We start from the raw sequence: 27,695 nt of genomic DNA, 5'->3' as shown, positions 1-27,695 counted from the left end.
ACCTCTGAATTCGCCCAAACACACTGAACATGTGTGATCATGATGTTATTACATCAACAAATTGATCAAACATCAGGATCAGAAATTGGTCAAAAAATATTTGACAATACCATTCTTATTCATTCCAGAAACAAGACGCATTAAGAAGCAAAGTGAGCTCTAACCCAGGCATTTTCAAAGTGGGGGTCGCGAACATGGGTGGGTCATGGACGGGTGTCAGGAGGCAGCCATTGCAGCGTTCCCGATCGCGGGAATTCACGCGCAACACATGGCTGCTAGCAGCTTTAAAAATGGCGGCCGTGGCCAACTAAAGAAATGCGGGCATATTGCGCATGCATTCCCGCTCATCAGTGCACATGCGGCCTGGGAGTGCTGGTATCTGAACCAGGGGTCAAAGTGTGATCGCGGCATGGCGACGACTGACTGTGTGGTGATCACCGGTAATGAACAAAGCTACAACCTCAATCTGTTTTGCATCCCATAACATTACTCAAATGGACTGGAGAGAGTATATATTCTTCATGGTTTAATCATGGGCAGAACTGAACGTTTGGCAAGGGATATAATGAAAATCATGGGGAATCATCACATCGTCACCCTCTGTGTACTGAAGGGTGGCTACAAGTTTTCTGCTGACCTTTTAGACTACATTAAAGCATTGAATCAAAACAGTGACCAGTCAATCCCAATGACGGTGGACTTCATCCGCTTGAAGAGCTACTGTAATGATCAGTCAACAGGGGAGCTACTCAGAGTTTACGAACTGAGGTATGAAATCCACGCTTTCCTCCTCAAGAAATTGTCCTCTGCCTGATTTGTTTGCTGATGAAACCTGGATGCTAACTGTGTCTTACCTTGCCAGACATCTTCTCAATTCTAAATGAACTGAACCTCAAATTGCAAGGGAAGGATGATGATTGCTTTTGGCATTGTGAAGAAATCGCAGCTTTCCAAAACTCATTGAAAGTTTGGCAATTGCAAGTGCAAAGCCAAAATTACTATATGTTTCCCACATTGCTACGACACATTAAAGAAAACAGCATTAGTAAGGAAATTGTCAATGGACTGGCAAGTCTGACTCCAAATTAAGCTGACTGAACTTCTGCGCCACAGCATTGACAGCACATTAAAAACACGGCATAAATCAATGACACTGTCAGCATTCCAAAGTAGCATCTCCGCAGAGTATCCGGAGCTGAGTAAAACAAGCATTTTGTTGCTTTTGTCCTTCACAACGACCTACATATGTGAGGTTGGATTTTCCGTTCTCACAAAGGTGAAGACGGCACAAAGGAGCCGGCTGAATCCTGCACCTGATATGTGCATAGCCCGCTCATCCTGTGAACCTGATTAGAGTGAGATCATGAGGACCAAGCAGGCTCACCTCTCGCATTAAAGGTAAGAGAAAATGGTGGGTCGCAAATGTCCGTCGGCGTGGGTCACGAAGGTCGGCCGCGTGGGTCGTGAACGTCGACCAGCATGGGTCGCAAAGGTTGGCAGTTGGTAAAAATGGATCCCCGGAAAAAAAGTTTGAAAAATGCTGCTCTAATCTGAGGCTGAGGCTATCCAAAGGTCCATTCAACAAGTCAAAACAGAGGTTCTTCTGAGGTAAAGCTAGTGAAAGCACTTTGACAAATTGCTGGAGAAATTTGGAGGTTTTTGTTTACCACAGGAAGACAGAAAAGCCTTACAGAGGTTTGGGGTATTAGTTGCAAAGTCATTTGCTTTGCAACACGAGCAGAAGAGGAGAAAACAGAGAGGGGAATCTCTATGAAAAGATAGCAGATGAAGGGATTGGCATTGAAGGCTTCCCCAGAAAGGGATTTCCAGAAACACCAGACCTACAGTGAAATAAGCCAGGAGAGTGCCTCAGGAGACTTTGTTTTGCAAAGGAGGCTATGACAAAATTGTGCTACCTCCTTCACAATGACTTGAGACTCTAACCATGCTCGGGACGTCCTTCCCAGCAGACATGAGGATCATTGTGATCCTTACATTATACACAATGGAAATCTTCCAGGCTGGAGCAAGTGACAGCATCGCCACAGATTGGTAACAGAGATGCTGTACAGCAGGAGAAGAGACTTCAACCACTTCTTCCTGAAGAGAGAAAACCAGCGTGAAGATTACTTTGACCCGGACTTGTCGAAGTACTTCCACTAGGTTTGCCAGAATAGTGGATTTGTTGATGGTGCCGGGCACCTTCAAAGGCACGCATGCAGCTCTGCAGGCCCCCACATCAGCAGGGAGCAATAGCACAACCACAAGGGCAGCCTATCTGTTCATGTGCAGTTTGCATGAAATTACACCAAGAAATTCATTGGTGAAAGGCCCACGATCCTAGTAGGACCCAAGATGCTTTTATTCAACAGCAATCAGCAATGCAAAAGTCCCAGGCATACAAGGCACACAAAGGGAGAGCTGCTCCTGAGCAGCGGCTACTCCCACCGTACATGGCTTATGACCCCCTTCAGGCATTCCACCTCACAATACCTGAGGGCCTTCGATGGAAGCCATCGAGCCACCTACAATACGGGGCCGAAGGCCCTGTTCTGTGCTGTACTGTTCTAATACGTCGAGCCAGCTGTTTTCTAAAGCAAAGGTTTTGTTTCTTTGATTGCTTGATTGGATCTTTGGAGTACAAAGAGGGTTTCCATGTTTTTGATTGTGTGCTACATCCTCCAGAACCATTATCTCCTGGGATCCGGAGGCCACCTTTGCAGGAGAACTGAGCAGAGTAAGAGGGACTACATTGTGAGGGTTCTCTTCAATTGAAATAAAGTACCCTACAATGCTCTAACGGAACATCAATTTCAGAGTCTTCATCACAACGTCCTCACAACAAGCATCATTCAATAAAGACCAACAGCCCTTAACCTTCCAGATTCAAAAAACTTCATTCAATAACTTTTTATCAATAACATAGTTAAAAAACTATTATCCTTGTTCGTGCCAGTACTGCAGGTTCTCTTGCCCAGTCTAATGCTTCAATACAGTGCTGCTCAAGTGGCTGCTGGAAGGCCATTGATTTTGGGGGGGTAGGATGCAGATGGCCTTGCAGGATGCCCCAAACTCTGGGTGTTGAGGGTCTGGCTTTGGCGTGCACCGCCTTCGTATGTGAGGCGACAGCCTGGGCTGTCCGGCAGAGAAGCAGCATCAATGGCATTGGCAGAGTGGCGCATGAATGCTATCATCCAGACAGAGGACAGAAGATTTGTGTTCCAGTGTGCCACTACCACACCCACAGGAGGTAACACAACTTTGTCACAGCGTCCTTTGCAAAACAAAGCCTCCTGAGACTTGACCTCAGTAGTCCTAGTTATCTACTAGAGTACAGATTGTTGGATTACTGAGGGACTATATGCTCCATGGAGCACTAAGATCCATATCCACATGCAGCTGTTGGTGCCTGTTTGTGGCAGCACTCTTAGCCTGTATGCGTCTGTCTGAGCTTCCAGTGCAACATGGATATTTCAGGAGGCCTCCTCCACCTGTACTGCTGTGGAATTTGAGACAGCAGCTGGAGACAGTCCATCATTGCTCAGTTGAACAGTGCTGCATGAATTGAAGGTTCCCATCTCTTCCACAGTGGAAGAGCTTCCAAGCTCTGTGCCATGCCACGTGGGATGGTAGAGCAGATTCCCCAATGCTCCGAGCCAGTGACTGTAGGGTATTTTGCAGTCTTGCCAATGTCTTAAGCATCTTAGTCTGCAACATCATCAGAATTTTCCTGTCGCCTGCCCCAACAAATTCCTCATCTGTCTGCAACCTCACTCTCCAGGAAGCTTGAACGTGAGCTAATCTACTCTCTGTCTTGGCTGCAGCCCATTCATGTCCGGTGACTCACCAAATGCAGATACCAACCTTAAACTGGCCTGAAGTGCACTAAATGCCAGTATCTGAACGGGTAGCAGCGTGTAAAGTCTTGTGACTGTGTCTCATCCTCAGTGGTCTTCCTCTTCCCCATCGACTGGTGCTGCATTAGATGGCCAGGAGTTCTTGTTCATTGAAAAGCATCCGAAGGTTGGCCAGGGTAACAGAAGGATGGTCAGGGCAAGGGAAGTAGAAGGTTCATGGTCACTCCATCTCCTGCTTCTATTTCATGACACTTATCAGAATAAGGATGAGGTGTGAGTGGAGAAGGTACATAAGGCAGAAACTTACCATCTTTTTTACAAGGACTTAAGAAGAGAAGGCTATCTCGAGCACATGATTTCTTCCCAACGCTACTCAGCCCCTTGAAATACAATGGAGTCCATGAGGCAATAGGGAAATTAGGTTGGTACACAACTTTCATAAAATGCCCACCTTGTTTGTAATGGGCGCATTCAGGTCACGAATGGTGGCCCTTGCTTGAAAAAACCAATGCAAATTTCTACGCCTAATTCTTTCTGTGCCACTCTTGTTGTCCTTATGTTTGTCTTCCAGTCTTTTCCTCCCTACCTCATATATATTTCTCATTCTGTCTTTGTTCCAATAGTCATCAGCTCTTTTGCTTGTTCTTTGTGTCAATTTTTGTTTTAATCTCAGTTTGACTGCATTCTTTCTTGTGTACTTTCAAAAATCTCTGGATAGCTTTCACGTATATTCCTTCATGAATCCACTCAATTTCTGACTACTTCTTCTGCCCTGCTAATCTTATAATAATAATCTTTATTGTCACAAGTAGGCTTACATTAACACTGCAATGATGTTACTGTGAAAAGCCCCTAGTCGCCAAATTCTGGTGTCTGTTCGGGTACACAGAGGGAGAATTCAGAATGTCCAAATTACCTAAGAGCACGTCTTTCGGGACTTGTGGGGGGAAACCAGAGCACCCGGAGGAAACCCATGCAGCCACAGGAAGAACGTGCAGACTCCGCACAGACAGTGACGCAAGCCGGGAATCAAACCCGGGACATTGGTGCTGTGAAGCAATAACGCTAACCACTGTGCTACCATGCTGTCCTAATCTCCACCAAACATTCCATTTTACCCCTCACTTCTCCAATTCTTTCTTTTGATGCCAGTGATCTTGCAATGCTACCTTTTACCTTTGTCACCTCTCGCAATTGTTCCCTTACTCCAGTAATCTTCAATTACTGCTTTTAAGCATGTGATCCCTCCTGCTGACTGCTGACTCATACATTTCTAGCCTGTGTTGCTTTCAAGTGCACTTGCCTTCATTAAGATGGCATCATCAAATATTCAGCGTAGTTTCCAAGTCAAGGTTTGAACTTCAACAGATGTGAAAGGAACGGCAGGCCTGTTCTGGCAGAGGTTGCTTTCACTATTTAAAAATGGGATGGCTGGGGCAGCACGGTGGCACAGTGGTTAGCATTGCTGCCTACGGCGCTGAGGACCCGGCGTCGAATCCCGGCCCTGGATCACTGTCTGTGTGGAGTTTGCACATTCTCCCTGTGTCTGCGTGGGTTTCACCCCCACAACCCAAAGATGTGCAGGATAGGTAGATTGGCCACTCTAAATCGCCCCTTAATTGGAAAAAATAATTGGGTACTCTAAATTTATTTTTTTTAAATGGGATGGCTGAGTTTATTGGTTAGGTTTTTTTAGCACTTGCTGAATGCTTGAATGTTCTTTTGTTGTACATTCTCATCAATTTTTTTTACAGTATTTAGTGGGATGGATGGTGCTCAAAGCAGGTTTGGACAGGTAGCTTTAAATAGATTTTTACTGAATTAATATTTTCGGATAGATATGAAAATATATTTTGCTTTTGTAGTTGGAGATTCTTTTAGCCAATGGAACATTTCAGCCACTCAGTATGCCCTACCAATAGATAGTGAGTTTCCTTTTTAATCAAGGAAATATCTGAGCCAGTCAAAACTTTCTCAATCTCTGCAAATTTTTCCATTAGACATTTGAACTTTTTGGATATTGTTTTCCTGCGATTTCACGCCAGTGGCAAGACATACATATTCGATATGCAGACAGACAAATAGGACTTTAGTGGAACTGTTGTTCCTTATTAAACTCTGATGCTGTCAGATTGTGAAAATCCAAGGTTACAATGAAAACTGATTTTTAAAGTCAAAATTACCACTGGGTCAAATAGGACTGATGAGACCTAATTCTAAATTTGGCAAAAGAGAAATTGACTCAGAATATGGGACACCAAAACTAAATTTTCAACTTTGAAATCGAGGGCGGATTTAACGGAAAAATATCTTAAGTGTTATTTTGGGTCTGATAGGCGGGTGTTTCTCGACGGCTGAATTGGTGAGATCGCGGCTGAATTGGTGAGATGAGTGCCGAAAATGAGCCCCCACAGGCTTCTCGTGATTTCTGTTTGTCTCACCATCTGATTTGCTGAACTCACGCCGCAGCTTCTTGCCGCTAACAAGGGGAGCTACTTTTAAATGCTTCTCAACACCGTTGATGCGAGACAGAGCGTCCTGATCCCCCGAGGGCATCAGAGGACAAGCAGCAGTGCCTGCAATGCCACCTGGGAGGTAGTTGCAACGGCTGTCGGTTCAGGCAGTGTAACAAGGAGGACTGCCATCCAATGTCAGAATAGGACTAACGACCCCCACCAAGCTGCAAGGGTGAGATACCACCTTTCCCCTGGTATCATTTCCGCCTGCCACCCCTCAAATTCCCAGACCCACCCACCCCGAAAAATCACTGGCTGACATCTCGCACTCTCCCCACATCCAATCCTCGTGCTTGTTCCTCAAAGCTCACTGGCACCCTGGCACAGCCCCTTCATGTCCAGGTTCAGTGCCCACATATGCTGCCTGCTAGAGACACCCCTTACCCATCAAGCGTGTGGCTCACGATATCCTTTCTTTGTCCCCATAGGAGAAGATCGTCCAATGCACCACTCAATGACAGAGCGGGTGGCAGTGTGTTGTGGGCCTCGCTATATCCATTCTCCACCTTGGTCTCAGGCCTCCGCACCCGCATCATCAGCCAGGACCTCAGCAGGTACCACTTATCCCGCAAGAACCAAGTCCCCATCCTGGGGTGGTCCTCAAAGATGCCGGGGATCTCTATCGTAGGATGTAGCTGTCATGTACTTTCCTGGGGGTAGCATACGTACACTGCATAATACAGAGGCGGTGGCCGCACACAATCTGAACATTCAGCGAGTGGAACCCCCTACCTGGTAATAAAGGGCACACCCTGATGCCCCAGTGCATGCAAGGCAACACGTGTGCCTGGATGCGGGGCATCCCAGCAATGGCAGAGAATCCTGCAACTCGGGCACCTTGGTGGGCATGGTCCAGATTAACGGTGATGTAGTTGGATGCCCGGGCATATAGGGTATCCGTAACCTCCCGGATCCACCTGTGGGCTGTACCTTATGAAATGCCGCCCAGGGCCCCGCTTGAGCTCTGGAATGAACCGGTGAATAAAAATGGTGGGCTACGATGACCTTCATGGCCACCAGAGCGGTTTTCCTCCTTCTCTACGGGGTGCCACGTCCTCCGCACTGTCACTTTGTTGGGACGGAGTCTCCTACGGCACGTGCTGATGTCATCTCATCAAAAGACCAATGATGCTTGTACACCTTGTGCCATCGCTGGCCTCCCCCTCTGGGTTCCTCCTAGCCTGATGGGCAGCCGGATCTTCAAGGTGTGCAGCAGCCCCCTGCACATGGGGTGCCGCATCCAGACTGCGCGGTGTTGCTGCCTTGCCCACTTGGGCTTCCATCAGCAACACGATGGCAGCCACTGTGGGACCCACACATCACTATCCATTTTGGTATCTGTAAGGAATTAGAAGGAAGGAGATAGACCAACAGTTGGTTAGGGTTTCTCTCCCGGGACCCTCAAATCCCCCAAGTCTCCTCCACCCTCACGTCTCCCTTGTTCTCTCAGAATGCCATCCACAGAGCCAGTTGTGCTGGCAAACTTTGCTCTTAACACTCACTCCCAGCCACATCAGGAGCCCCTAGACCCCAGACCTCTGCCAGGACCATTAGAGATGCCTTTAGGATAGTGTTTTTCAAACTTTTTCCCCAGGACCCACTTTTACCAACCTGCCGAACTTTGTGACCCACGCCGGCCGACCTTCGCGACAAACGCCACATTTGTTGATCTTTAATGCAAAAGGGGAGCCTGTTTGGTCCTCATGATTTCACTTGAATCAGGTTCACAGGAGGAGAGGACAATGCACATATGAGGTGCAGACTTCAGCCAATTCCTTTGTGCCATCTTCATCTTTCGCCAACCTGGCACATGTAGGTCCTCATGATGACAAAACAACACCTCAAGAAATCATCTTTATACCGCTTTGTTCCCGAGTTAAGTTTCTTCTTTGTAGGCTGTTAACCAGAGGCCGTGGAGCTCTGCACAGAGCTAACACTAGCACTGCTATGTCCTGGCCTGGACTCTCCTATGCAGCTCTCTCCAACAGATTCTATTGTGAGATTCTATCCAATTGGTAAACTGCCTATTTGAGTTTCTGGCCATCTCTTACTTTTTAAAAAACATTCATCTTCACAGTTCACTTGTCTTGCTTACCAGCAGCTGGAAAATAGAAACAATCCTGCTCCGTGATTTGGTGCTAAAAGCACAGACCTGGAGGGCGCTTAACATCAAGTGTTCGTGCAGGGCGCGCACCTGCTCTCTGCTGCCGCTTCTTTCTGGAAAACCTCACACAGCCTAATTTATTTCCATTTAAAAGATGTCAGCGGCCTCTATTCTCTTTTTCATTTGTTTGCAATAAGTATTTTATCTTGGACAGTTAGGCACTAGAGATCACAAGATAACCAATAGTAAAGAGCATCATTTCAGCTGATATCACAAACTAGCTTCAAAAATCCATCATTCCTCCAGAATGCAATTTCATTATAATTCAAGTCCAAATGCAAAATTTTTGTCAAGATCGCAATTTCGAGTCGTGTCACATGTTTCATTCTCGAGGACACTGAAGCCGGCATTCTCCAAACATTACCGCTAGTCGCCACATTCCAGCGCCTGATCGGGGAGGCTGATACGGGAAGAGGGGAGTCCTTCTCAGTAGATTCAGGGAATTATTTTCAAAATGCAACCTCAGATATAAAATAAAATGTAAAAAGTCATGAACACAACTCCTGAGGATAACCACGTTGACTGTCGTTTCTTAGCCCGGCACTTAGTGAGGCCCAGGGCTTTACCAAATATAGTCCCCCATCCGGCCCCCCAAAAAATAAACCCCAGACCAGTAACCCCTACAATCAAATCACAAACCAGGAGCTGGGTCTCACCCCAAACAGGGGTTGGGGGGCGCAGTCACCAGGCTTGTCCCAGCAGATGAAGTACTGGGTCCGCACAAGCCTAGTTTCCCTGGATAAATCACCGAAAGGAGCTGCGCCGGGGGGATGGTGGGGGAGCAGCACACCAAGTCTCGGGTGCAGGTGCACCAGGAGTTCGCTCAAAATACTCAAAAGGGGGAGATCTAGCTCTTGACCATGGGGATGAAGCGGCCTCATCTCCCCCTCAAGCATCGAGTCGCACTCACCCCGAACGCCGGGTATAAGACCTCCCAGACACCAGCCGACACTCTGACATCTCCACATAAGCTGGGGTGAGCCCCGAGCCACAGACATTTATGTTTCTCTCTCCACCCTGCTGAGCACCAACCATTGCTGACTCTCTGCTGGATTTTCCAACTTGGCCGTCATTCTCAAAGTAAAAGACGGGCTCTCCTCCTGTGATCGGGACCACTGCAGGAACGGTGTGCCCGATCATTCCACGACCCTACTGTCGCCAACCCGCGACCCAACTGCAGGTCGTGACTCTGACTTTCAAAAACCTGCATTAGGATGCCCTCCCCTGTTCCACGCACTCTCCTTTTGGTCACAAGAAGATCCCCAGTGCTGAAGCCCTGCTCTTCAGTGTTTGTTCATTGGCAGCTGCCTCTATGGTGCTGACACTGCGAGAGTTCAGGCACACTGTTTTGGCATCAAACTTTGATTGAAATGCGATGCACTAATCATCCTCTGAGACATGGCAGTGTGCCCTTGAGAAGCCACTTGAGAGTTAAGGAGTGTGAAGTGCTCTCACAACTAATGAGGCCAATTCCTCATTTGCAGTACATTACAGCTGTGAAGCTTGAGGCTGCTCACAGACACAGGGAGTTAAAGTGACTTTCAGCAAGTGTGCAGTCAATTGCAGCACCACTCTACCGAGAGTCACAACACAAGTGAATTAACCAATTTTTTTCTGGAAATAGTTTTATTAAAACTTTTCAACAATTTTAGTGCAAAATACACAAAATTACAGAATAATAATTAAACAGTAAGAGCCCCCTCCCCAAACCCCCCTTTCCTTACAACAGTAAAACTTAGTTACTAAGTCCTCCCCACCCACCCTGTACCCCCACCCCCAAAAGCTCACAGTGACCAGTTCTTTAAAGTACAATATAAACGGCCGCCATCTGCGGTAAAACCCTTCCACTGACCCTCTCACGGTAAACTTAACCTTCTCAAGATATAAAAACTTCATCAAGTCACCCAGCCATGCCCAGGCACTTGGCGGTGTAATTGATGTCCATCGCATGAGGATCCGCCTCCTTGCCATCAGTGAGGCAAAGGCCAGGACGTCTGATCCTGTCCGGCGTTCTCATACAAACAAAACCTCAAAAATCATCACCAATGGGCAAGGCTCCATCCCAATGCCCAGGATTGTCTACATTGTCTCAAAAAAGGACCTCCAAAAGTCTGCAGCTTTGAGCATGACCATGTATGAATAATGTGCCAGACACCCCAGACACCGATCATATCTATCATACACCCCTTCAAAAAATCAACTCATTCTAGCCTTCGTAAGGTAAGCTCGGAACACTGCATTCAGCTGGATGAGACTTATCCTCGCACAGAACGAAGTCGAGTGCCTCAATGCCTCACTCTTGGCATCTCCTCTTCCAAGAGTGGACCCAGCTCTCCCATCCATTTTGCCTTTACACTCTCGACAGAGCCTGTCTCCTCCGCATCTTCAGCTGGTTATATACTCAATGCGCTGGTCACCTCTGAACCAGAGCAAGATTAGATCCTTTCGAGCAAGGTAGAAGGCTCCTTCATCGGAAAGACTGAAAAGTACTTTTTGACCCAGCTATGCACCTGGAGACACCTGAACTCAATCAGCATCTGTGAACCCATATTTTTCTTTCAGGTCCCTAAACTAGCGAACAACCTCCTGAAAATAAGTCTTCCACTTTCTCTAAACCTCTATCCCTCTATTCCCTAAATTTCACATCTAAACGAGCAGGTTCGAATCAGTGATTGGCACAGATAGGGGTCAGCCTAGAGGCGGCTCTTAAATTAAAATGAAGTTGGAGTTGCTTCCAAATTTTTAACGTGGCTACCACTCCCCAAGTTAGACGAGTGTTTCTTTGGTACCACCGGTAACGGAGCTGATTCCAGCGCCACAAGGCTTACTCCCCTCACAGTCTCTGCTTCCATCCGAACTCATAGCTCATCAGAATCTCCAAACCACACTAGCACCTTTTCAGCATTAGCTTCCCAATAACAATATTGAAAGTTTGGCAAAGCCAAGCCCCCAATAATCTCTCCCGTTGGAGCAACAGCCTCCTGATCCCTGGGCTCTTACCTGTCCAAATAAACCCAGTCACCAGATGGTAAATCTCTCTGAAAAAAACCTTGGGGAAGAATATCGGAAGGCACTGGAATGAGAATAAAATTCTCATCAAGACATTTATTTTAACAGATTGCACTCGGCCCGCCAGTGATAATGGGAGACCGTTCCATCTTTGCAAGTCCACTCTGGCCTTTACCACCAGATTTGTATAATTCAACCTCCGAAGTTTCATCAGTCCCTGGCTATCTGGGCAGCCAAATACCCAAACCAACTTACAGGTAGCCGGAACAGAGCTCACCTAAACCACCCCCCCCCCCCCCCCCCCCCCCTTCCCCTGCCCCATCATACGGCCCACAAAGTATTCATTCTTTCCTATGTTTATCTTGTAACCAGAAAAGTCCCCAAAACACCGAAAGATTCCCATATTATCTCCTAACCCCCCCCACCCCGGGATCCCTCCCATATAATAGTAAGTCGTTAGCATATAGCAAGACCCGGAGTTCCATCCCACCTTTAACTATTCCCCTCCCCATCTATTCAAGGACTTCAGGACCATGGCTAACCCATAATTCTTATAAAAATGCGGCGACTAGGGGCTTTTCACAGTAACTTCATTTGAAGCCTACTTGTGACAATAAGCGATTTTCATTTCATTTCATTTAAAGTGTAGAAAATGTTAGTTTAGACAGGCAGCATGGTCAGCGCAGGTTTGGAGAGCCGAAGGGCCTGTTCCTGTGCTGTACATTTCTTTGTTCTTTGTACTGGGTTACGGGGATAGGGTGGAGGTGTGGATTTGAGTAGGGTGCTCTTACCAAGGGATGGTGCAGACTCGATGGGCTGAATGGCCTCCTTCTACACTGTAAATACTATGATTTGATTTATAACAAGAACCGTGATGAGACATGCAGTAAATACAACGGATAACAAGCTAACCTACTACCCCCTTTTACTGTCCCACTCTCTACCCATACACACACGATAGACAAACACAGAGGGGGTGAAGGATGAAAGTAATAAGGATGACGGTCAAAGGATAAGAGTGTTGCTTCAAATGGTGGCTCCTTGGTACACTTTCTTCACAGCACACTGGTTGATCAAAGTCTCTGGTTTATAGCTGGTAATGGTCTTCCTTGCTGAGTCATTCACTCAGGTTAGAAAATCTCGTACTCATTGGCAGCAAGCTTTCTGAAGAGATGCTTTATTTCTTATCAAACTGCGCCTTCAGCTCAAGGTTCACATCCATGCCTATATTTTTCTTGACAGACAATTTGTTTCACATAAAACCTTGCTTTCAGCTCATGGTTTGATTTCAAGCCTTTGCAGTCGCAAGAGAATGACACCTAGCCTTTCTGGAGAGAGTCAGACCTCACAGTGGCCTTACAGAGAGAGTTTAGCTGGATCTTTTGGGAGACATTTAATTGGAACCCTCCATCCAAGCTTCAGAATCAAAAGTGAAACCAAACTGGAACCTCGAGACTCTAGAAACATTCCAGTGGGATCAGATCCAATCACCACCTGTTACCAGGCAGAACACATCCCTTTGGACTAATTAATTTGCCCCCAAGCCAAGTCAATCAAACAGAGTCATCACTGGTGTCAGCCAGTCTGAAATCACCAGTTTAAAACAGCACAACCTTCTGGATCCTTCTGTTTGAATTAAAGGCACAGGCTGCTTACAGACTGCTTTGCCTTAAAGTCAAAGGTCCATTAAACATCCATGGATCAAAAGTGTAATGGCAAAATTAAAAGAAAGGGGAAATAAAGGAATAAATAGGAAGGACCCTTACACAGCATAGAACCAAGAACAGGCTCTGTCCTGGAAGTGTTTGGTAGGACTGACAGACTGCAGCTGTGGTTGCCCCTGTTATGGGTCACCACAATATTTAAACATGGCTTGAAGGCCTCACAGATGCAAAGCCCCTCAACCCCCCCTGGCCTAGGGGTGACCCCTAAACTAACCCCCCCCCCCCCCCCTCCCCCCCCCGCCCCCCGAACACTGGGACAGCAGCTCCGGGGCCCTTGAGCTGCATGCTGGAAAATGGAAACGGCTACTCACATCCTTACTGCACCTCAGTTGCCATTGTGCCAGATTCACGTTTTTAAAAAGTACTAAACGATGCCCGCGTGATTCCTCACTGGGAAGTCGGTTAATTCCCAGGAGTGCGCGGCATTCCAACTTCAATCTCACCATCGAGATTGAAATCAATGCGAATGAGAGTTCATGATATTCTCGCCATTTGTGGGCGAGATCCAGAACTCGCCATCAGCAGCAGGCTGGGTAAATTGCAAACTGGTTTGCGCCCGGCGCAAATCTTGACTTTGGCCTTTCCCGCTATTTACCTGCCGCTCCCAAATCCGCGGCGGGTGCAACGTGGTGGTTAAATTGCACCCTAAGGGGCTGGTTTAGCTCACCAAGCTAAATCGCTGGCTTTTAAAGCAGACCAAGCAGGCCAGCAGCACGGTTCGATTCCCGTACCAGCCTCCCCGGACAGGCGCCGGAATGTGGCGACTAGGGGCTTTTCACGGTAATTTCATTGAAGCCTACTCGTGACAATAAGCGATTTTCATTTCATAAGAAAATCAATGAAATCTCAAACCTCCAATGCTTTGTTACACACCTGATTTGCTCGGACAGCCATTTCAGTGGCAAGTGGGTTACCGAGACATAACAATCTAGGAAATATTAGAACAGGACCACAAATCAGGGAATATGTGTCAAGTTGTAACAATGAATTACATGATGGAACACTGCTGAAGTATTAAATATAGTGCAATTGCAACATCAACCTAAACAAAGCTGGAAAATGCCACTTTCCAACACTTACCAAGGTGAAATAAAAGCAACTTGCTTGTTACAAGATTTATCAGCTGGGATTTTTTAAAATATAAATTTAGAGTACCCAATTATTTTTTAACAATTAGGGGGCAATTTAGCATGGCTAAACCACCTATCCTGCACATCTTTTGGGTCGTGGAGGTGAGACCCACGCAAACACGGGAAGAATGTACAAATTCCGGACAGTGACCCGGGATCGAACCCCGGGTCCTCAGCACCGAAGCTGAGGTTATTCATGAAGGCCCCACTTTCTCAACCTTGCCCATCGCCTGAGGCGTGGTGACCCTCAGGTTAAATCACCACCAGTTAGCTCTCAAAAGGGAGAGCAGTCTATAGTCTTTTGGGACTGTGGGGACATTTACAATTTTGGAGATCCGTTTCGTTGGTGATGTGAAGTGACACCAATGTGGTGGTATGCCTGTAAGCAATATCATAGATGGAGGGTGTGCGACCTCCAACCAGTAAGTAGCAGTGCAGACACACCATGCGGTCTCTCAAGACAGTGGTTATATGACCAGGGACTCCCATATAAGTGGAGACCTATCCAGCCATCGGCAAACGGTTGTAGGAGATGGTAGTAAGGCATGTAGGTGAACAGTCGTGCTATGTGTAGTTCAAGAGGAGTACAAAGAAACCCCATGATAACGCGCTTTGTAACAGATCGCTATCTTACCAATTCAATAAAGATCCTGGTTTGGACAAGCCTAGGTTTGGTGGAGTCCTTTGCATGGTATAGAAGACCAAACACAACAACCAATAGCCCAGATTCAATTCTCGTACCGACTGAGGTTATCCACGGTTTCCCCTCATAGAATCATAGAATCCGTATAGTGCAGAAGGAGGCCATTTGGCCCATCGGGTATGGACCAACACTCTGAAAGAGCATCCTAACCCCGCCCTAGCCTTGCAACCCTGTAATCCCTCCTCACCCGCACAATCCTGTACACTAAGTGACAATTTAGCATGGCCAACCTTCCTTTAATGCACATCATTGGACTGTGAGAGGAAACCGGAGCACCCGGAGGAAACCCACACAGACATGGGGAGAACGTGCAAACTCCACACAGTCACCCAAGACCAGAATTGAATTTGGATCCCTGGTGCTGTGAGACATCAGTCCTAACCACTGTGCCACCCACCTTGCCTGAAGTGGTCACCACAAGTCAGCTCTCTCTCAAAAAGGGAGAGCAACCTACGGTCCTCGGGGACTATGGTGACTTTCATTTCATTTCATCTAAAAAAGAACAAATGAATTTCAAAATGGTTTCTAATTCTTGATTTACTCTTTGATGAACTACCAAATTCACATTATGCTCATGAATACCACATTATTTTAATAAATGTAGGTATTAATTATTAATTTACAGCAATTGATCATAGGGAGAAAAGAAATAAGGTTTATGATTTACTTCAACAACAAAAACAAAAAATACTGGACAATTGCAGCAGATCTGACAGCATCTGTGGAGAGAAAGGAGCCAACGTTTCGAGTCTGGATGACTCTTTGTCAAAACTCATGATTTACTTGACTAATCATACTTATTTTGAGTAGTAGTTGGCAGGTAAGTATATGGTAGCATTCTGTGTCAAATGCCCTGCCCAGTTGAGTACTTAATGACTTGTTTACTTATTTGAAAAGTTAAAAATAAAAAAGTAGATAGGCTCCATTATTAGAAGCATGAATTCAGTAATCTCATAACATTTCAATTCTTCCTTTGTAAAGCAGCCATCTTCTTGACACAGGGAGTGATCTTTGACCATCACCCAAAGTAGAAGCTAAGCTAGCGGAGCAGCGTTGCCGCCCAATCAAAGGCTGCTTTGGGAGACACAAGCTATTTTTGGAAACAGCCGCAGCTAAACGACACTGGGTGTCCTGCTCCAGTCTGATGGTTCTGCTGGTGCCGGAAAATCACCTGGCTCCCACAATGAGTCAATGGAACAGGGGTCAGGAGTAGTGCATGGAATTCTGGAATGAGATGTCAGTATGGGCCAAAGGTGGGCTTCTCCTGTCAGCTGTGATGCAGTGGCAACGCTCTTTCCTCTGAGGTAGGAAAGTTACGGGTTCCAATCCCACACCAGAAACTTCAACACATAATCTATAAGGGCACACTAGGGCAGTACTGAGGGAGTAATGCATGAACTTTCAGTTGAGGTGTATTACGATCCCAGACAAGACCCCAACAGTGGCTAGGATACTGGACCGAAACACCAATATGTTTGTTTATTTTCAGACTGTGCAGAAAGAATGATTCACTCCAGGAGTGATTGAATGAAGAAATAGGGATTTGGTATTTCTAAAGCAAAACCTTATTAGGAATACAATATTAAACCTTTTAACTTCACACCCAAAAAGAACAGCTTACCCTTCACACTACCACTCAATTTCCCATTAAACAACAAAAAAAGAAACATACAGGTCTCAATCTATCTTAAAAGTAGCAGGGCATGGAGTAATACTTGCTTTAAACAAATAAAACAGATTTGGGCCACAGTTATAATAATCATTATTATTATCACAAGTAGGTTACACTAACGCTCAATGAAGTTACTGTGAAAATTCCCTAGCCTCCACACTCCAGCGCCTGTTCGGGTACACTGAGGGAAAATTCAGAATGTCCAATTCACCGAACAAGCACATCTTTCGGGACTTGTGGGAGGAAAAGGAGGAAACTCCGCAGACAAGGGGAGAACGTGCAGACTCCACGCGGACAGGGACCCAAGCGGGAATCGAACCCGGGTCCCTGGCGCTGTGAAGCAACAGTGCTAACCACTGTTAGAGGTTAGAACGCCTGCAGATTCTGGCTGAAAATCTTAAATTGCTGCTTTAACTAGATTGTTTCAGCCTCTTCCTTATTTTCAGACAAGACTTCTCTGCTTTAAAATATTATTACTCTTTCTTAAAGTATCCTACTGGGAAAGAAAACAGCTGTTACAGTGGACTCTGTGGTAGCCGGATCAGAATTCAGCTCCTCTCTCTCCCATAGCTTCTCCAAAACTCCGCTGCTTTCCTGCATCCCTGAGCTCCATCCAGCAGTGACCTCATCTCCCAAAGCTTAAAAACAAATAATCTCTGCAGGCTGAAAAAGCACATTAACTCCCCAGGAACTTCCCCAATCAAACCACATTCCTCTGGTCAATTTCACCTACTCTATCCCAGAAGCAAAACGCATGCAGACACAGGGAGAACATGCAAACTCTGCACAGTGACCCAAGTCAGGAATCAAACCCAAGTCTCTGGCACTACGAAGCAACAGTGCTAACCACTGGGCTAGTTGGCGAGAGAGAGAAGAATGGTTATATTTGGTGGGTCAAGGGTGATGCGGGAAGTTGGTGGGTGACAGGGGTGGATAGAAGGTGGTGGAGCAAGTTTCAAATGTGGCATGCGCCATTTTGGTATTCTGTCACTTTGAAACAGCAATCCCTCGAAGGGGGAGAAGGATCTGTTCAAGTGGGTGGAGTTCAAGGTGAGCAGAGGTCAAAGTGACCACAATTGGCTGACTAAAGGGACACCCTAATAATCATGAGGTAACTGGATGAGAACCACGCTCAGTTATATTCTCCTCTTTATGGTGAAGACCACACAGCAGCAGGTTTGCTCCTTGATTCATGTGTCTCATAACATCGAGATCACAGCAAGGTTTGGAGCTGTCATTGTCTGATCCCGGACAAGATCCTGGACAAGATCCCAACACGTATTAGGATACTGGACAAGAGCCCCAAACACTTTTTTAAGTTTTGAAAATTGTGAGGAAAGGATACATTGCTCCAAGAATGATTCAACTAACAAATAGGGATATAGATAGTTCATAGAATTTACAGTGCAGAAGGAGGCCATTCAGCCCACCAAATCTACACCGGCCCTGGGACACAGCACCCTACCTAAGCCCAAACCTCCACCCTATCCCCATACCTCCCCTATCCCCGTAACTCCACCTAACCTTTTGTTTTGGACACTAAGGGCAATTTATCATGGCCAATCCACTTAATCGGCACACCTTTGGACTATGGGAGGAAACCGGAGCACCAGGAGGAAACCCACGCACACATGGGGAAAACGTGCAGTCTCTGCACAGACAGTGACCCAAGCCGGAAATCGCACCTGGGACCCTGGAGCTGCGAAGCAACTGTGCTAACCACTGTGCTACCGTTATATTGAAACAAACGTAGTCATTAACACAGGATTAAACTGCATTAACATCCCAGAAAATAGATTAATAGTTAAATAATTCTTAACAATAAAAGGATACATTTTAACCTCTATATTGCTTAACCTGACAGCCTTTTGCAAAAGCTGCCGCACAACTCAAAGCTCCCATCGAACTGCTCAAAATGCAGCTCCGATGCCTCGACCACTCCGATAGTGCCCTGCAGTACACTGCCCAGAGGGTCAACCGCCCGCATACTTGCCTGTTTCACTCAGTATGTGGCCTGGTCCATACGTGCTACCCCCCCCTCCCCCCCCCCCCCCCCCCCACCCCCCACCCGAGCCAAATTTCTCACCCTCTGAGGGTATGTGCAATGTCAATCCAGGGTGCTGGGACAGTGTCAGCACCGTTAGCGGGTCACTGTCGAGAGTAGGAGAATGATAATAACCCGTTAAGAGCTGAGTGCCGGTGCTCCTCAATCTACGCCAGTCTGACCCCTCCCGTCTGCTTAGTGCTCGCTCACACCCATGCGGTGTGCCCAGAGAGGTGGTGGTGCCTAGAGAGATGGGCCAAGTATTCAGAGGTCTGCCCGCATTGTGGAAGAAAGTGACAGAGGCATCATACTTTTTGTGGTGAATAGTTTTTAATGTTTCACAGGTATCCAACAATCTCTCCCAATGGTTCCGCCCCCACTCTCCCAACCACCCACTCACTCCCCTCACCCCTTACCTAACCTCCCCCACCCATTCTACCCCCTCTCTCCTGGTGCCCTCAGTGATCCTCAATGTGTTTAGCCTTCCTTGCTCTACCGCTAAATATATGTGTATCCCCAGGATGCACATAGGAGGTGGAGGCAGCTGTGATGTTCTTGTTAGATGGCCTGATTTATTACAAGATCATTTATAGTTAAAGTTATGAACAATTTATTAACATTAACTGTGGGTAAACTATATATAAGACAACAGATGAGCAACAGCAAAATCATGCACATGCAAGCTCCCTCTTTTACTTCCTCCAGCCAGTGTCTGGTCAGCTGATTTTACATTCACTTATATATTAGTGAGACTCCTAGTGGTCAGTGCAGTGAATTACAACACAACGATGATATCGCGACAGCATATTACCCCATCCTCTGGCCTTCAATGCCCTTGTTCTGTAGCGTGGAACTAAACTTGGCGGCAAGACCAGCTGATCAGAGATCAGGGTGCCATTTTGAAAGGATGCCCTGATCTCAAAGTGAGGTTGAAGTCCCCATCTCACTCCGCCCCTCCCCCCACCCATGGACAATGCAAACCCTCATAGATATGGGCAACACCCCCAACCTCCCCCATCACTATAAGGTAATGTGAGCTCCCAGCACCCAGGCATGAGGAGGACCCTGCCTCGTCCATCCTTGCGGGCATAGCCCGTGCAAGGCCTTTCCGGTGTGGCTGGTGACTCCCGGGAGCTGAGTGATTTATATCAGCCTAATAGGAGGAACACTAATTTATTCCTCCAGGTTGTTCTTCACCTGAAAGAGGTAGAATGAGAATGCCATGTCTCGGTGGAAGCCAGGCACAGGGCTTAGCATTAGTGGCTCGGAAGTGGGGTCGTACTTGAAAAGAATATGCTCTGGAGCTTGATTACTGCATTTCACTCACAAATTCACTGAGGCCTAGATGATTCAGATGCAAGGTGGCGCCGGAACGTGGTGACTCTCTGTGAGCTTTCTCACACAGATCCTCTTCCTACATCTCTTACAACCATGCTCTATGTATTTATGTATTTACATTATGTATTTACCATGTTTTTTTCTCATGTATGGAATGATCTGTCGGCATTATATGCAGAACAATACTTTTCACTGTACCTCGGTACACAAGATAATAAAACAAATCCAATCCAATCCAATGTTGGCTCCAGGCAGCCCTGCCTTTCTACTGGATCTGGTACAGTTGAGGAGGAGGAAAGACCAGTGCAGGGCCAGGAGTAACAATGACCTGAGCAGCACGAGACAGTGAGGCGGCAAGGCCTCAAGAGGGTCATGATGCTGGTGATCAAGGACCAGTGCAACAGCATTGGCTATACCATGCATATACCGCAGACGGGACAGCCATCTACAGATGAGTGAAAGGCAAATCTAAAGGCACCAGAATATCTATCAGGATATGGTTGCTCACATTTGCCAGCTTGTCTGCGATGACCTGCATCTGCAAGGACTTGGGAGCAATCCCTTGCTGGTAACATTAAAGGTCACGACCACCTTTAACTTTTTTGCCAGTGGCTCCTTTCCGGGCTTCACAGGTGGATCTGTGTGGCATCTCCCAGTCAACCACACACAAGTGCATCCAGGAAGTGTCAGCTGCCCAATCCTGGAGAGAGCACAAATTTGTCCAATTCTGTCTGGATCCGGGAAGTCAGGCTGCAAGAACATTGGGTTTTGCAGCAATTGCAGATTTCCTGCAAGTGCAAGGGGCTAATGACTGCACACATCAGGCATTGAAAGCTCCTTGGCAACGGCCAGTCACATTCATCAGGAAAGGCTGAGACTCTTTGAATGTGCAGCTCAAATGTGATCATAGAAGGCAAATCCTGCATGTTTGTGCTCGGTTCCCAGGGAACTCTGACAATGCCTCCATTCTGACCCAGGTTTCTGAAGGAACTCAAGGATTGCAGGGCTGGCTCCTTGAGGGCAAGGAATGTTCCCAGAAGACCTGGCTGATTACACCATTTCACTGTCCACACAGTGCTGTTGAGGAGATGTACAATGTTGCAGTCCCTCCACAAGATTCATGATTGAATGAACAACAAGACTCCTGAAGGAGAGGTTCAGATGCATAGACCGCTCAGATGGAGCTCTCCAATCAATACTTACCACAGAGAGTCCCAGATCATTGTTATCTTCCGCAGCCTGCACAACCTTGGGCTACAATGGAGGATATCTTGACTGAGGGAGACATGGAGGACAAAGATATATCCTCCAATGATGAAGACAGTGAAGGGGATGATGATGACCAGGATGTCACGCAGGAACATGTAGAGACCATTCTAATAAATGATGCGGCAGATAAGCCTGCGATAATCCAATAGCTAACATATTCCAGGCAGCGTAAACTGCCAAGACATTTCATTTACTATTTGGTTTTTTATCCTCTGCTGACTGAGAGGCCCCAGTTCCTTTTTGCTAACAGACATTGCATTTTGCTCTAATGCACCTTGATTTATGATAGCTGAATTAAATTCACTACTTTAAGCCTGCCCTCATGGTGGTTTGATCCTTTGCATGTGTCAAACTGTGCTGATATACAGAGCCCTGGAACTAAATTTGCGCATTAGAACCCACAAAGCATTCCGTTCTTCCACGATCTCAGGGATCTGTAAATAGAGATTAGGGCCTAAATCCTCCTGTCCCACCTGCCGTGGGAATCGTCGCAGGACGGCAAATATGATAGATAAGCCAAAGGCCTGTTGACCTTGAGCAGGAATTTACGGTCCTGGAGCGGATGGGACCAGAGTATCCCACCCTAGATTTATTTTTTGTATCCTCACAAAGTCCACGCGCACGGCGACTTGGAAACTACATGAAATCTCACCTTGGAAGGGATGCACTCATGTCACATTTATACCTGCTCCCAATGGGAGGCAGACCTTGCAGAGAGCTCTTTCAGGTTGAACAAGGTATATAAGTGTACAGCGAGGAGCAGCACAAGAACACCTTTTGGCCCCTAGAGATTTCTCCTCCATGCAAATTGATTGGAAAGATCATATCGGTGTCTCCTAATTTTCACTCTCATATGGTAATCAGATATCCCAAATGGAGGAAAGGCCCCTTTTAGTGTTATTCCAAGATGTCTTTTGTATTAATGCAAGACTGTAAACTGTCATTGCAGACACTCTAGCCAAGGGAAATATTTTTTTTGCATGCAGCCTGCAGATCCCTGTGAGAGCTTTGATCCTTCACCTGCTTCAGACGATAAGACATAGGAGCAGAATAAGGCCATTCAGCCCATCGGATCTGCTCTACCATTCAATCATGGCTGAGAAGTTTCCCTCCCCATTATCCCTCCTCCTCCCATAACCCCTGATGCCTTACAAATCAAGAACATATCTATCTCTGTCTTAAAGACACTCAGTGATTTGGTCTCCACAGCCTTCTGTGGCAAAGAGTTCCACAGATTCACCACCCTCTGGCTGAAGAAACATGGTGATCTGCAAGTAATGGATTGCATGGTGTGTGCTCAGGCCACCCACTCACAAAAGATGGCTCGTGCTTAACATTGTACACGTGGGTTTATTGAGCTCTGCTAAGAATGTGAGAGAAGTGAATCTATAAGAGTTTATTATTGGATTCTGATGGGGCCCAAATTCCAAACTCTTAAATGCCTGTGACCGTTGAAGTAACTTACAGCAAGATGGAATGCAGGATGTTTCCAAACTGTGCAAGTGACCATATATATATATGTACACAAGTGCAAAAAGTGCATACCGTGGTTGTACACTCGTGCCACCTGTGTGTCTTCAAAATGTCCTTATCTTTCTTTTTCTATTATTACGTCGAAGTATAACCCTGACATTCACAGCCTTCTGACTGCTCTGACCTGTTGACTGTGATAACTTTGGCAGGTGTCCTCTGGTGGCTTGAGGTCTACAGGGCCACGGCCAGCTAGAGGTCTCCTGCTCAGGTGCACCCTCCTTGGCCTGATCTGTGGTGGGCAATGGGGTCTCTGGCAGAAGATAGATGGGGTGTTGTGGGATGCAATGTCTGGTGCTCCTATTCCCCGTGGCTGCCAGGTACCTCTTTAACTCTTTGAAGGGGTACCTGGAGGGAGGTTACCGTATCCCCCATCCCCCGCTCATCTAGCAATTGCTGCACTGCACCCATGGCTAGAGTGATAGAGTGCAGGTCTGGGCGTATATCTAATAGTCATTGTGCTTTCTGCTGGACCTGGTCGCCAAGGCGAATGCCCTTTCCGTGGAGGCAGCTAAGCGCTTGCATACGAGAGCCACAACAGCAGAAAGAACGCGGATGGACTCCTTCGGTCTTCGATCCAGTCTGCTCATGACCTCTGACATCTCTGCCTGATGATCCCCTGTCTGTCTCTGTCTCTCCGTCAGGTCTCTTATAGTCGAGTCCAGAGGCTTATCATCTGCATGGGTCTGGGTAGGAGCTTGGCCTTCAGCAGTCCTCTGAGTATCTGAGATCTCGGTTGTCACTTCCTCCACCAGGTTTGAACCTGTGTCAGTGATGTGCTCACTCGACCCTGAGCCTACTCTAGAACGTGGACCCACTGAGGTGAATGTTTCTGTGCGGATGGACGGTGCAGGTGAACGTTGTGACAGTGCATCCTCTGAGGCTTCTGAGACATTCTCCTCAGAGGTGGGGTTGAAGATGGAGCTGTGTCTGCTCTCCAATGTGGGTCTTTTCTTGCTGGTACCTGGAATAGAAAAAACTGAAGATTTAGTGGATGCCTAAGCAGGCTCCTTAATTAAGGCAATGTGTTGCTCTGTGAGTGTAGCTGACAACTGCAGACAAGTTCTGGAGCGCAAGTCTCCAGTACTATTGCCAGAATATTGTCAGGATCAAAAGCCTTTGTCGTATCCAGTGCCCTCAGCCATTGCTTGATAACATGTGCAGTGAATCGAATTGGATGAAGACTGGCACCTGTGATGTTGGGGACCTCTGGAGGAGGCAAGATGAATCATCCATTAGGCACTTCTGCCTGCAGTTTGTTGCGAATGCTTCAGCGTTATTTTTTGCACCGATATGCTGGGCTCCCATCAAGAGATTAGTTGAAGAAATTTCAAGGGACTGATTTTTTTTTAAAAAACAATGAGAAGTGTTTTTTAAAATAGTGGCATCATCAATTGTTACACAATTTTGTGTTAGCATGGTTTTTGAGATTTGCCCGTGATGGTTATTTGGTGAATTGGCATGGAGGGAGTGAGGGCAACTGTTTGGGGGCAGGGGCCAGTGGTTGGCGTAAGTTAGCATTAAGTTGGCATCACGATCCATGAGGCTGAATGGGAGGGGGCTGGCTTGGCAGTGGAGGTTTGCGGGGTGGGTAAAGGGGCATAGGGTGGCATTAGGGGTATGAGGGGCTGTGGGAGGTGGGTGGAAAGCATGAGGATATGGGTACAAGACAGGGAGTGTGTGAGTTGTGGGGGGGTGGTGGTTGGAAGGATGTTTCCTGCTTTGTTAATTTTTAAAATAATTTAAAACAAAGTGCCCCGCACAGAGCCAGGCCTTCCAGCTAGCCTGCCTCGGCACCCAGTTTCTCCCATACTTATTCTGAGGGCAGCAGGTCCAATATATAATACAGCCTGCCCCTAGAATGAAAATCCAATCTTTCCAGCCTGTTTCCAGGGTGGGTTCATGGAACCGGGAAATATCCTGCCTCGGGAGTGAAAATCCGGGCATTATAGCTGCTCAGTACGTTACAGTGCTCAAGGCTGTTTACCCAATTTATTCAATGACAAAACATTCTTTCAAGCATTGGATATATATCGATTTCTACTTACTCATATTGTTTTTGTGTATGAACTTAAATAAGTTGGTGGAGCAGTAAGGGCATTTTGTGAGAAACGCAGAGGTACAGAGGAATTGCATTTTGTTTTAACCAATAAAATGCTTTGGTGCATTTTCTCTGTTGGATTGAGTGCAGACTCTGATCAGTTCCACGTGCAATGGAACCGAAGAGGGCTACTGCTAAAAATAGGTGTTGATTTATATTTGTGGATCCAAAGGATTTATGTTACCATATATAAACATAAATAGATATTGGGGAGTGTGAATTAACTCGAGCATGGAGAATGACTGTCACCATTGAATCTGAGAAGGTATCTAAGTCAAGGCCAAAATGTGGAACATAGACAAACAATAAATAAACACACCTTTAACTGTGACTCTCAAAAACAATGATCACAAAACCTTTCTGCCTCAGGTCTGTGTCCAACCAACAACTGAGAACATAATGTGGAAGCAATTTACTCACATGGCACCGCTTCTATCGGCACTACAAACACTTGTGATTCAGCAGGACAGGCAATGTTGCAAGCCACTATTTACGTGGCTGGTGCAGCATTCTCCAATGATATCAATGAAGCAAGCCACGATGCTGTCTGCCCTGAGGAAATCTTTGCGGGTCTGTGTAATGCTGCTGGAAATGGCGCTATGTGAAAGAATTCCTCCTCCAGTGGGTTCAAATGTTACCTACCGACTGACAGATCGCATTGATGCTGACAGACTCAAATTTCTCTTTCCAACCAATTCAGCTGGTTGGTACTGACAATTGCAATCTCTTCTTTTTAATAATTTTTATTGAAATTTTTACAAAATATAAACATCTCAACTCTATTAACAAACAACCGCGGTAACACCCCAAGAACAATACCCCCCAACTTCAAGAGCAACTTCAAACAAAAAGAAAAAGAAAAAAAACAAAAGAACACCCAAACAACAAAAGGGAAAGAGATAGCACCCGCCACATCCCGCATACCCATGTACACAGTTCTTCCTCCCCCCAATCCAAACCTCCCCCAACCACCCCCCCCCCCCCCCCCCCCCACCCCCGCCCCCCGGGTTGCTGCTGCTGTCGGCCTATTTCCCTACCGTTCCGCCAGGAAATCCAGGAAAGGCTGCCACCACCTGATAAACCCTTGTACTGATCCTCTCAGGGCAAATTTCACCCTCTCCAATTTAATGAACCCCGCCATATCATTGATCCAGGCCTCCACGCTTGGGGCCTCACATCCTTCCATTGGAGCAAGGTCCTCCGCCGGGCTACTAGGGACGCAAAGGCCAGAACACCGGCCTCTATCGCCTCCTGCACTCCCGGCTCCACTGCAACCCCAAAAATTGCGAGTTCCCAGCCTGGCTCGACCCTGGATCCCACCACCCTCGACACCGTCCTTGCTACCCCCTTCCAAAACTCCCCCAACGCTGGGCACGCCCAAAACATATGGGCGTGGTTCGCTGGGCTCCCCGAACACCTAGCACACCTGTCCTCGCCCCCGAAAAACCTACTCATCCTCGTCCCAGTCATGTGGGCCCTATGCAGCACCTTGAACTGTATGAGGCTAAGCCTCGCACAGGAAGAGGAGGAATTCACTCTCTCCAGGGCATCCGCCCACGTCCCCTCCTCAATCTCCTCGCCCAGCTCCTCTTCCCATTTACCCTTCAGTTCCTCCACCGAGGCCTCATCTACCTCCTGCATTACCCGGTATATGTCCGAAATCCTCCCTCCTCCAACCCACACCCCCGAGAGCACCCTGTCCCGTACCCCACGTGGGGGCAACAAGGGGAACCCCTCCATCTGCCGCCTGGCAAACGCCCTAACCTGCATGTACCGAAACATGTTCCCTGGGGGGAGCCCAAACTTCCCCTCTAACTCCCCCAAGCTCGCGAACCTCCCCTCCACAAACAGGTCCCTCAACCTCCTAACCCCTGCCCTGTGCCAGCCCAGAAATCCGCCATCAATGCTCCCGGGACAAACCGATGATTCCCCCGTATCGGGGCCTCCATCGAGCCCCCCATTTCTCCCCTGTGCCGCCTCCATTGCCCCCAAATTTTGAGGGTAGCCGCCACCACCGGGCTCGTGGTATACCTCATTGGAGGGAGCGGCAATGGCGCCGTTACTAGCGCCTCCAAGCTCGTGCCCACACAAGACGCCGCCTCCATCCTCTTCCATGCTTCCCCCTCCTCATCCATTACCCACTTACGCACCATCGCTGCGTTGGCAGCCTAATAGTACCCACAGAGGTTGGGCAACGCCAGCCCCCCCCCCCCCCCTCATCCCTGCCTCGTTCCAGGAACACTCTTCTAACCCTCGGAGTCCCATGCGCCCACACAAATCCCGTGATACTCTTGTTGACCCTCCTAAAAAAGGCCTTCGGGATAAGGATGGGGAGGCACTGGAACAGGAACAAAATCCTCGGGAGCACCATCATCTTAACGGACTGCACCCTCCCCGCCAGTGACAGCGGTAACATATCGCACGACAATTGCAATCTCAGTGACAAAAGTTCATTTTTCTTGTGACATACTCACAAGCTGAGATCTGGGTTAAAATGCTGTCAACTTCAAAAGTTGACAGCACGAATTCCAGCACCGCATTTATCTGAAGGATTCTGGGTGACCTCATGGTCTTCTCAAGTCCTTCCAAACTGAAAACAATTAGAATATTATTCTGCTGTGTCTCAGTGCCACATTAA

The 27,695-nt window shown here is 47.2% G+C and overlaps 1 protein-coding gene across 3 annotated transcripts in view; it reads right to left on the bottom strand.

Annotated features, from left to right (window-relative positions):
- The window catches only part of creb5b (cAMP responsive element binding protein 5b), a 473,696-nt gene that overhangs the window by 427,322 nt on the left and 18,679 nt on the right, over positions 1 to 27,695 (bottom strand). The gene's annotated exons all lie outside the window — the stretch shown is intronic.

The sequence above is a fragment of the Scyliorhinus canicula genome, chromosome 5 (assembly GCF_902713615.1).
Source record: "Scyliorhinus canicula chromosome 5, sScyCan1.1, whole genome shotgun sequence".
NCBI lineage: Eukaryota > Metazoa > Chordata > Chondrichthyes > Carcharhiniformes > Scyliorhinidae > Scyliorhinus > Scyliorhinus canicula.
The sequence above is the reverse complement of the archived record's forward strand: the minus strand, read 5'-3'. Positions and strand labels throughout refer to the sequence as shown.